At 40.8% G+C, this 9,842-nt stretch overlaps 1 protein-coding gene and 19 non-coding genes across 26 annotated transcripts in view; 1 reads left to right on the forward strand and 19 right to left on the reverse strand.

Moving 5' to 3' along the window:
* Window positions 1–9,842, forward strand: part of tfr2 (transferrin receptor 2) — a 52,006-nt gene that overhangs the window by 15,365 nt on the left and 26,799 nt on the right. The window lies entirely within an intron of this gene.
* Window positions 194–283, reverse strand: trnar-ucu (transfer RNA arginine (anticodon UCU)). Its single transcript is given in 2 exon segments — window positions 194–229; window positions 247–283. It is a non-coding gene; the product is annotated as a tRNA-Arg (tRNA).
* On the reverse strand, window positions 606–695 carry trnar-ucu (transfer RNA arginine (anticodon UCU)). The gene is given in 2 exon segments: window positions 606–641; window positions 659–695. It is a non-coding gene; the product is annotated as a tRNA-Arg (tRNA).
* trnar-ucu (transfer RNA arginine (anticodon UCU)) lies at window positions 1,022–1,111 on the reverse strand. The gene is given in 2 exon segments: window positions 1,022–1,057; window positions 1,075–1,111. It is a non-coding gene; the product is annotated as a tRNA-Arg (tRNA).
* trnar-ucu (transfer RNA arginine (anticodon UCU)) lies at window positions 1,438–1,527 on the reverse strand. The gene is given in 2 exon segments: window positions 1,438–1,473; window positions 1,491–1,527. It is a non-coding gene; the product is annotated as a tRNA-Arg (tRNA).
* Window positions 1,852–1,941, reverse strand: trnar-ucu (transfer RNA arginine (anticodon UCU)). Its single transcript is given in 2 exon segments — window positions 1,852–1,887; window positions 1,905–1,941. It is a non-coding gene; the product is annotated as a tRNA-Arg (tRNA).
* On the reverse strand, window positions 2,267–2,356 carry trnar-ucu (transfer RNA arginine (anticodon UCU)). Its single transcript is given in 2 exon segments — window positions 2,267–2,302; window positions 2,320–2,356. It is a non-coding gene; the product is annotated as a tRNA-Arg (tRNA).
* trnar-ucu (transfer RNA arginine (anticodon UCU)) lies at window positions 2,683–2,772 on the reverse strand. Its single transcript is given in 2 exon segments — window positions 2,683–2,718; window positions 2,736–2,772. It is a non-coding gene; the product is annotated as a tRNA-Arg (tRNA).
* Window positions 3,515–3,604, reverse strand: trnar-ucu (transfer RNA arginine (anticodon UCU)). Its single transcript is given in 2 exon segments — window positions 3,515–3,550; window positions 3,568–3,604. It is a non-coding gene; the product is annotated as a tRNA-Arg (tRNA).
* trnar-ucu (transfer RNA arginine (anticodon UCU)) lies at window positions 3,930–4,019 on the reverse strand. Its single transcript is given in 2 exon segments — window positions 3,930–3,965; window positions 3,983–4,019. It is a non-coding gene; the product is annotated as a tRNA-Arg (tRNA).
* On the reverse strand, window positions 4,346–4,435 carry trnar-ucu (transfer RNA arginine (anticodon UCU)). Its single transcript is given in 2 exon segments — window positions 4,346–4,381; window positions 4,399–4,435. It is a non-coding gene; the product is annotated as a tRNA-Arg (tRNA).
* On the reverse strand, window positions 4,760–4,849 carry trnar-ucu (transfer RNA arginine (anticodon UCU)). The gene is given in 2 exon segments: window positions 4,760–4,795; window positions 4,813–4,849. It is a non-coding gene; the product is annotated as a tRNA-Arg (tRNA).
* trnar-ucu (transfer RNA arginine (anticodon UCU)) lies at window positions 5,591–5,680 on the reverse strand. Its single transcript is given in 2 exon segments — window positions 5,591–5,626; window positions 5,644–5,680. It is a non-coding gene; the product is annotated as a tRNA-Arg (tRNA).
* On the reverse strand, window positions 6,003–6,092 carry trnar-ucu (transfer RNA arginine (anticodon UCU)). Its single transcript is given in 2 exon segments — window positions 6,003–6,037; window positions 6,056–6,092. It is a non-coding gene; the product is annotated as a tRNA-Arg (tRNA).
* Window positions 6,419–6,508, reverse strand: trnar-ucu (transfer RNA arginine (anticodon UCU)). The gene is given in 2 exon segments: window positions 6,419–6,454; window positions 6,472–6,508. It is a non-coding gene; the product is annotated as a tRNA-Arg (tRNA).
* Window positions 6,832–6,921, reverse strand: trnar-ucu (transfer RNA arginine (anticodon UCU)). The gene is given in 2 exon segments: window positions 6,832–6,867; window positions 6,885–6,921. It is a non-coding gene; the product is annotated as a tRNA-Arg (tRNA).
* trnar-ucu (transfer RNA arginine (anticodon UCU)) lies at window positions 7,245–7,334 on the reverse strand. Its single transcript is given in 2 exon segments — window positions 7,245–7,280; window positions 7,298–7,334. It is a non-coding gene; the product is annotated as a tRNA-Arg (tRNA).
* On the reverse strand, window positions 8,071–8,160 carry trnar-ucu (transfer RNA arginine (anticodon UCU)). The gene is given in 2 exon segments: window positions 8,071–8,106; window positions 8,124–8,160. It is a non-coding gene; the product is annotated as a tRNA-Arg (tRNA).
* trnar-ucu (transfer RNA arginine (anticodon UCU)) lies at window positions 8,484–8,573 on the reverse strand. Its single transcript is given in 2 exon segments — window positions 8,484–8,519; window positions 8,537–8,573. It is a non-coding gene; the product is annotated as a tRNA-Arg (tRNA).
* On the reverse strand, window positions 9,311–9,400 carry trnar-ucu (transfer RNA arginine (anticodon UCU)). Its single transcript is given in 2 exon segments — window positions 9,311–9,346; window positions 9,364–9,400. It is a non-coding gene; the product is annotated as a tRNA-Arg (tRNA).

Genomic DNA, 9,842 nt, shown 5'->3' on the forward strand with positions numbered 1-9,842 from the left:
GGAATGCATAGATTTTTAAACATTTTTCAAGTTGGAAAGTATCTGCACGTGTCTCCACTTAACAATATATGACGGACGTCTGTGTATTCCATGATCCTCATTTGTCAGTCAGTTGTGATTCAAACGGAAATCATAAAGCAGTGCAAACGTGGCCTTTGGGAATTTTGCATAATTTGTGCTTTTGATAAAAGAACGACTCTGATGGGACTCGAACCCACAACCTTTGAATAACTACAGTGTTTTATCTAGAAGTCCAATGCGCTATCCATTGCGCCACAGAGCCCACTGGCAGCTGGGTGTTTTCATTTTCCAGGGAATCTTCAAATACCACTCCCTGTTGGAGGGAAGGGGAGACCCACACAGAATATTTTTGTCTTTGGGTGGGATAAAAAAAACATTTTCCATCAAAAGTGGAATGCATAGATTTTAAAACATTTTTCAAGTTGGAAAGTATCTGCACGTGTCTCCACTTAACAATATATGACGGACGTCTGTGGATTCCATGATCCTCATTTGTCAGTCAGTTGTGATTCAAACAGAAATCATGAAACAGTGCAAACGTGGCCGTTGGGCATTTTGCATCATTTGTGATTTTGAAAACTGAACGACTCTGGTGGGACTCGAACCCACAACCTTTGAATAACTACAGTGTTTTATCTAGAAGTCCAATGCGCTATCCATTGCACCACAGAGCCCACTGGCAGGTTGGTTTTTTCATTTTTCCAGGGAATCTTTGAATACCACTCCCTGTTGGAGGGAAGGGGAGACCCACACAGAATATTTTTGTCATTGGGTGGGATAAAAAAAAAGCATTTTCCATCAAAAGTGGAATGCATAGATTTTTATACATTTTTCAAGTTTTAAAGTATCTGCACGTGTCTCCACTTAACAATCTATGACGGACGTCTGTGGATTCCATAATCCTCGTTTGTCAGTCAGTAGTGATTCAAACAGAAATCATAAAGCAGTGCAAACGTGGCCTTTGGGGCATTTTGCATCATTTGTGCTTTTGGAAAGTGGACGACTCTGGTGGGACTCAAACCCACAAGCTTTGAATAACTACAGTGTTTCATCTAGAAGTCCAATGCGCTGTCCATTGCGCCACAGAGCCCACTGGCTGAGAGGCTTCGTAGTTTTTTCCAGGGAATCTTCGAATACCACTCCCTGTTGGAGGAAATGGGAGACCCACACAGAATATTTTTGTCTTTGGGTGGGATAAAAAAAAAACATTTTCCATCAAAAGTGGAATGCATAGATTTTTAAACATTTTTCAAGTTGGAAAGTATCTGCACGTGTCTCCACTTAACAATATATGACGGACGTCTGTGTATTCCATGATCCTCATTTGTCAGTCAGTTGTGATTCAAAAAGAAATCATAAAGCAGTGCAAACGTGGCCTTTGGGAATTTTGCATAATTTGTGCTTTTGATAACAGAACGACTCTGATGGGACTCGAACTCACAACCTTTGAATAACTACAGTGTTTTATCTAGAAGTCCAATGCGCTATCCATTGCGCCACAGAGCCCACTGGGAGCTACGTGTTTTCATTTTCCAGGGAATCTTCAAATACCACTCCCTGTTGGAGGGAAGGGGAGACCCACACAGAATATTTTTGTCTTTGGGTAAAAAAAAAAAAAGCATTTTCCATCAAAAGTGGAATGCATAGATTTTTAAACATTTTTCAAGTTGGAAAGTATCTGCACGTGTCTCCACTTAACAATATATGATGGACGTCTGTGGATTCCATAATCCTCGTTTGTCAGTCAGTAGTGATTCAAACAGAAATCATGAAGCAGTGCAAACGTGGCCTTTTGGGCATTTTGCATCATTTGTGCTTTTGAAAAGTGGACAACTCTGGTGGGACTCGAACCCACAACCTTTGAATAACTACAGTGTTTTATCTAGAAGTCCAATGCGCTATCCATTGCGCCACAGAGCCCACTGGCAGCTTGGTTTTTTCATTTTTCCAGGGAATCTTCAAATACCACTCCCTGTTGGAGGGAATGGGAGACCCACACAGAATATTTTTGTCATTGGGTGGGATAAAAAAAAAGCATTTTCCATCAAAAGTGGAATGCATAGATTTTTAAACATTTTTCAAGTTTTAAAGTATCTGCACGTGTCTCCACTTAACAATATATGACGGACGTCTGTGGATTCCATGATCCTCATTTGTCAGTCAGTTGTGATTCAAACAGAAATCATGAAGCAGTGCAAACGTGGCCGTTGGGCATTTTGCATCATTTGTGATTTTGAAAACTGAACGACTCTGGTGGGACTCGAATCCACAACCTTTGAATAACTACAGTGTTTTATCTAGAAGTCCAATGCGCTATCCATTGCACCACAGAGCCCACTGGCAGCTTGGTTTTTTCATTTTTCCAGGGAATCTTTGAATACCACTCCCTGTTGGAGGGAAGGGGAGACCCACACAGAATATTTTTGTCATTGGGTGGGATAAAAAAAAAGCATTTTCCATCAAAAGTGGAATGCATAGATTTTTAAACATTTTTCAAGTTTTAAAGTATCTGCACGTGTCTCCACATAACAATATATGACGGACGTCTGTGGATTCCATAATCCTCGTTTGTCAGTCAGTAGTGATTCAAACAGAAATCATAAAGCAGTGCAAACGTGGCCTTTTGGGCATTTTGCATCATTTGTGCTTTTGGAAAGTGGACGACTCTGGTGGGACTCAAACCCACAAGCTTTGAATAACTACAGTGTTTCATCTAGAAGTCCAATGCGCTGTCCATTGCGCCACAGAGCCCACTGGCTGAGAGGCTTCGTAGTTTTTTCCAGGGAATCTTGAAATACCACTCCCTGTTGGAGGGAAGGGGAGACCCACACAGAATATTTTTGTCTTTGGGTGAAAAAAAAAAAAGCATTTTCCATCAAAAGTGGAATGCATAGATTTTTAAACATTTTTCAAGTTGGAAAGTATCTGCACGTGTCTCCACTTAACAATATATGACGGACGTCTGTGGATTCCATAATCCTCGTTTGTCAGTCAGTAGTGATTCAAACAGAAATCATAAAGCAGTGCAAACGTGGCCTTTTGGGCATTTTGCATCATTTGTGCTTTTGGAAAGTGGACGACTCTGGTGGGACTCAAACCCACAACCTTTGAATAACTACATTGTTTCATCTAGAAGTCCAATGCGCTGTCCATTGTGCTACAGAACCCACTGGCTGAGAAGCTTCGTAGTTTTTTCCTAGGAATCTTCGAATACCACTCCCTGTTGGAGGAAAGGGGAGACCCACACAGAATATTTTTGTCTTTGGGTGGGATAAAAAAAAAATATTTTCCATCAAAAGTGGAATGCATAGATTTTTAAACATTTTTCAAGTTGGAAAGTATCTGCACGTGTCTCCACTTAACAATATATGACGGACGTCTGTGTATTCCATGATCCTCATTTGTCAGTCAGTTGTGATTCAAAGGGAAATCATAAAGCAGTGCAAACGTGGCCTTTGGGAATTTTGCATAATTTGTGCTTTTGATAACAGAACGACTCTGATGGGACTCGAACCCACAACCTTTGAATAACTACAGTGTTTTATCTAGAAGTCCAATGCGCTATCCATTGCGCCACAGAGCCCACTGGAAGCTACGTGTTTTCATTTTCCAGGGAATCTTTGAATACCACTCCCTGTTGGAGGGAAGGGGAGACCCACACAGAATATTTTTGTCATTGGGTGGGATAAAAAAAAAGCATTTTCCATCAAAAGTGGAATGCATAGATTTTTAAACATTTTTCAAGTTTTAAAGTATCTGCACGTGTCTCCACTTAACAATCTATGACGGACGTCTGTGGATTCCATAATCCTCGTTTGTCAGTCAGTAGTGATTCAAACAGAAATCATAAAGCAGTGCAAACGTGGCCTTTGGGGCATTTTGCATCATTTGTGCTTTTGGAAAGTGGACGACTCTGGTGGGACTCAAACCCACAAGCTTTGAATAACTACAGTGTTTCATCTAGAAGTCCAATGCGCTGTCCATTGCGCCACAGAGCCCACTGGCTGAGAGGCTTCGTAGTTTTTTCCAGGGAATCTTCGAATACCACTCCCTGTTGGAGGAAATGGGAGACCCACACAGAATATTTTTGTCTTTGGGTGGGATAAAAAAAAAACATTTTCCATCAAAAGTGGAATGCATAGATTTTTAAACATTTTTCAAGTTGGAAAGTATCTGCACGTGTCTCCACTTAACAATATATGACGGACGTCTGTGTATTCCATGATCCTCATTTGTCAGTCAGTTGTGATTCAAAAAGAAATCATAAAGCAGTGCAAACGTGGCCTTTGGGAATTTTGCATAATTTGTGCTTTTGATAACAGAACGACTCTGATGAGACTCGAACCCACAACCTTTGAATAACTACAGTGTTTTATCTAGAAGTCCAATGCGCTATCCATTGCGCCACAGAGCCCACTGGAAGCTACGTGTTTTCATTTTCCAGGGAATCTTCAAATACCACTCCCTGTTGGAGGGAAGGGGAGACCCACACAGAATATTTTTGTCTTTGGGTGAAAAAAAAAAAAGCATTTTCCATCAAAAGTGGAATGCATAGATTTTTAAACATTTTTCAAGTTGGAAAGTATCTGCACGTGTCTCCACTTAACAATATATGATGGACGTCTGTGGATTCCATAATCCTCGTTTGTCAGTCAGTAGTGATTCAAACAGAAATCATGAAGCAGTGCAAACGTGGCCTTTTGGGCATTTTGCATCATTTGTGCTTTTGAAAAGTGGACAACTCTGGTGGGACTCGAACCCACAACCTTTGAATAACTACAGTGTTTTATCTAGAAGTCCAATGCGCTATCCATTGCGCCACAGAGCCCACTGGCAGCTTGGTTTTTTCATTTTTCCAGGGAATCTTCAAATACCACTCCCTGTTGGAGGGAATGGGAGACCCACACAGAATATTTTTGTCTTTGGGTGAAAAAAAAAAAAGCATTTTCCATCAAAAGTGGAATGCATAGATTTTTAAACATTTTTCAAGTTGGAAAGTATCTGCACGTGTCTCCACTTAACAATATATGACGGACGTCTGTGGATTCCATAATCCTCGTTTGTCAGTCAGTAGTGATTCAAACAGAAATCATAAAGCAGTGCAAACGTGGCCTTTTGGGCATTTTGCATCATTTGTGCTTTTGGAAAGTGGACGACTCTGGTGGGACTCAAACCCACAACCTTTGAATAACTACATTGTTTCATCTAGAAGTCCAATGCGCTGTCCATTGTGCTACAGAACCCACTGGCTGAGAGGCTTCGTAGTTTTTTCCTAGGAATCTTCGAATACCACTCCCTGTTGGAGGAAAGGGGAGACCCACACAGAATATTTTTGTCTTTGGGTGGGATAAAAAAAAAATATTTTCCATCAAAAGTGGAATGCATAGATTTTTAAACATTTTTCAAGTTGGAAAGTATCTGCACGTGTCTCCACTTAACAATATATGACGGACGTCTGTGTATTCCATGATCCTCATTTGTCAGTCAGTTGTGATTCAAAGGGAAATCATAAAGCAGTGCAAACGTGGCCTTTGGGAATTTTGCATAATTTGTGCTTTTGATAACAGAACGACTCTGATGGGACTCGAACCCACAACCTTTGAATAACTACAGTGTTTTATCTAGAAGTCCAATGCGCTATCCATTGCGCCACAGAGCCCACTGGCAGCTGGGTTTTTTCATTTTCCAGGGAATCTTCAAATACCACTCCCTGTTGGAGGGAAGGGGAGACCCACACAGAATATTTTTGTCTTTGGGTGGGATAAAAAAAACATTTTCCATCAAAAGTGGAATGCATAGATTTTTAAACATTTTTCAAGTTGGAAAGTATCTGCACGTGTCTCCACTTAACAATATATGACGGATGTCTGTGGATTCCATGATCCTCATTTGTCAGTCAGTTGTGATTCAAACAGAAATCATGAAGCAGTGCAAACGTGGTCGTTGGGCATTTTGCATCATTTGTGATTTTGAAAACTGAACGACTCTGGTGGGACTCAAACCCACAACCTTTGAATAACTACAGTGTTTTATCTAGAAGTCAAATGCGCTATCCATTGCGCCACAGAGCCCACTGGCTGAGAGGCTTCGTAGTTTTTTCCAGGGAATCTTCGAATACCACTCCCTGTTGGAGGAAAGGGGAGATCCACACAGAATATTTTTGTCTTTGGGTGGGATAAAAAAAAAATATTTTCCATCAAAAGTGGAATGCATAGATTTTTAAACATTTTTCAAGTTGGAAAGTATCTGCACGTGTCTCCACTTAACAATATATGACGGACGTCTGTGTATTCCATGATCCTCATTTGTCAGTCAGTTGTGATTCAAACAGAAATCATAAAGCAGTGCAAACGTGGCCGTTGGGAATTTTGCATAATTTGTGCTTTTGATAACAGAATGACTCTGATGGGACTCGAACCCACAACCTTTGAATAACTACAGTGTTTTATCTAGAAGTCCAATGCGCTATCCATTGCGCCACAGAGCCCACTGGGAGCTCGGTGTTTTCATTTTCCAGGGAATCTTCAAATACCACTCCCTGTTGGAGGGAAGGGGAGACCCACACAGAATATTTTTGTCTTTGGGTGAAAAAAAAAAAGCATTTTCCATCAAAAGTGGAATGCATAGATTTTTAAACATTTTTCAAGTTGGAAAGTATCTGCACGTGTCTCCACTTAACAATATATGATGGACGTCTGTGGATTCCATAATCCTCGTTTGTCAGTCAGTAGTGATTCAAACAGAAATCACGAAGCAGTGCAAACGTGGCCTTTTGGGCATTTTGCATCATTTGTGCTTTTGAAAAGTGGACAACTCTGGTGGGACTCGAACCCACAACCTTTGAATAACTACAGTGTTTTATCTAGAAGTCCAATGCGCTATCCATTGCGCCACAGAGCCCACTGGCAGCTTGGTTTTTTCATTTTTCCAGGGAATCTTCAAATACCACTCCCTGTTGGAGGGAAGGGGAGACCCACACAGAATATTTTTGTCTTTGGGTGGGATAAAAAAAACATTTTCCATCAAAAGTGGAATGCATAGATTTTTAAACATTTTTCAAGTTGGAAAGTATCTGCACGTGTCTTCACTTAACAATATATGACGGACGTCTGTGGATTCCATGATCCTCATTTGTCAGTCAGTTGTGATTCAAACAGAAATCATGAAGCAGTGCAAACGTGGCCTTTGGGCATTTTGCATCATTTGTGCTTTTGATAACAGAATGACTCTGGTGGGACTCGAACCCACAACCTTTGAATAACTACAGTGTTTTATCTAGAAGTCCAATGCGCTATCCATTGCGCCACAGAGCCCACTGGCTGAGAGGATTCATAGTTTTTTCCAGGGAATCTTCAAATACCACTCCCTGTTGGAGGAAAGGGGAGACCCACACAGAATAGTTTTGTCTTTGGGTGGGATAAAAAAAACATTTTCCATCAAAAGTGGAATGCATAGATTTTTTAACATTTTTCAAGTTGGAAAGTATCTGCACATGTCTCCACTTAACAATATATGACGGACGTCTGTGTATTCCATGATCCTCATTTGTGAGTCAGTTGTGATTCAAACAGAAATCATAAAGCAGTGCAAACGTGGCCTTTGGGAATTTTGCATAAGTTGTGCTTTTGATAACAGAACGACTCTGATGGGAGTCGAACCCACAAGCTTTGAATAACTACAGTGTTTTATCTAGAAGTCCAATACGCTATCCATTGCGCCACAGAGCCCACTGGCAGCTGGGTGTTTTCATTTTCCAGGGAATCTTCAAATTCCACTCCCTGTTGGAGGGAAGGGGAGACCCACACAGAATATTTTTGTCTTTGGGTGGGATAAAAAAAACATTTTCCATCAAAAGTGGAATGCATAGATTTTAAAACATTTTTCAAGTTGGAAAGTATCTGCACGTGTCTCCACTTAACAATATATGACGGACGTCTGTGGATTCCATGATCCTCATTTGTCAGTCAGTTGTGATTCAAACAGAAATCATGAAGCAGTGCAATCGTGGCCTTTGGGCATTTTGCATCATTTGTGATTTTGAAAACTGAACGACTCTGGTGGGACTCGAACCCACAACCTTTGAATAACTACAGTGTTTTATCTAGAAGTCCAATGCGCTATCCATTGCGCCACAGAGCCCACTGGCAGCTTGGTTTTTTCATTTTTCCAGGGAATCTTCAAATACCACTCCCTGTTGGAGGGAAGGGGAGACCCACACAGAATATTTTTGTCTTTGGGTGGGATAAAAAAAACATTTTCCATCAAAAGTGGAATGCATAGATTTTTAAACATTTTTCAAGTTGGAAAGTATCTGCACGTGTCTCCACTTAACAATATATGACGGACGTCTGTGGATTCCATGATCCTCATTTGTCAGTCAGTTGTGATTCAAACAGAAATCATGAAGCAGTGCAATCGTGGCCTTTGGGCATTTTGCATCATTTGTGATTTTTAAAACTGAACGACTCTGGTGGGACTCGAACCCACAACCTTTGAATAACTACAGTGTTTTATCTAGAAGTCCAATGCGCTATCCATTGCGCCACAGAGCCCACTGACAACTTGGTTTTTTCATTTTTCCGGGGAATCTTTGAATACCACTCCCTGTTGGAGGGAAGGGGAGACCCACACAGAATATTTTTGTCTTTGGGTGGGATAAAAAAAACATTTTCCATCAAAAGTGGAATGCATAGATTTTTAAACATTTTTCAAGTTGGAAAGTATCTGCACGTGTCTCCACTTAACAATATATGACGGACGTCTGTGGATTCCATGATCCTCATTTGTCAGTCAGTTGTGATTCAAACAGAAATCATGAAGCAGTGCAAACGTGGCCTTTGGGCATTTTGCATCATTTGTGCTTTTGAAAACTGAACGACTCTGGTGGGAGTCGAACCCACAACCTTTGAATAACTACAGTGTTTTATCTAGAAGTCCTATGCGCTGTCCATTGCACCACAGAGCCCACTGGCTGAGAAGCTTCATAGTTTTTTCCAGGGAATCTTCGAATACCACTCCCTGTTGGAGGAAAGGGGAGACCCACACAGAATATTTTTGTCTTTGGGTGGGATAAAAAAAACTTTTTCCATCAAAAGTGGAATGCATAGATTTTTAAACATTTTTCAAGTTGGAAAGTATCTGCACGTGTCTTCACTTAACAATATATGACGGACGTCTGTGGATTCCATGATCCTCATTTGTCAGTCAGTTGTGATTCAAACAGAAATCATGAAGCAGTGCAAACGTGGCCTTTGGGCATTTTGCATCATTTGTGCTTTTGATAACAGAATGACTCTGGTGGGACTCGAACCCACAACCTTTGAATAACTACAGTGTTTTATCTAGAAGTCCAATGCGCTATCCATTGCGCCACAGAGCCCACTGGCTGAGAGGATTCATAGTTTTTTCCAGGGAATCTTCAAATACCACTCCCTGTTGGAGGAAAGGGGAGACCCACACAGAATAGTTTTGTCTTTGGGTGGGATAAAAAAAACATTTTCCATCAAAAGTGGAATGCATAGATTTTTTAACATTTTTCAAGTTGGAAAGTATCTGCACATGTCTCCACTTAACAATATATGACGGACGTCTGTGTATTCCATGATCCTCATTTGTGAGTCAGTTGTGATTCAAACAGAAATCATAAAGCAGTGCAAACGTGGCCTTTGGGAATTTTGCATAAGTTGTGCTTTTGATAACAGAACGACTCTGATGGGAGTCGAACCCACAAGCTTTGAATAACTACAGTGTTTTATCTAGAAGTCCAATACGCTATCCATTGCGCCACAGAGCCCACTGGCAGCTGGGTGTTTTCATTTTCC

Source organism: Conger conger, chromosome 3, assembly GCF_963514075.1.
Source record: "Conger conger chromosome 3, fConCon1.1, whole genome shotgun sequence".
Lineage (NCBI taxonomy): Eukaryota > Metazoa > Chordata > Actinopteri > Anguilliformes > Congridae > Conger > Conger conger.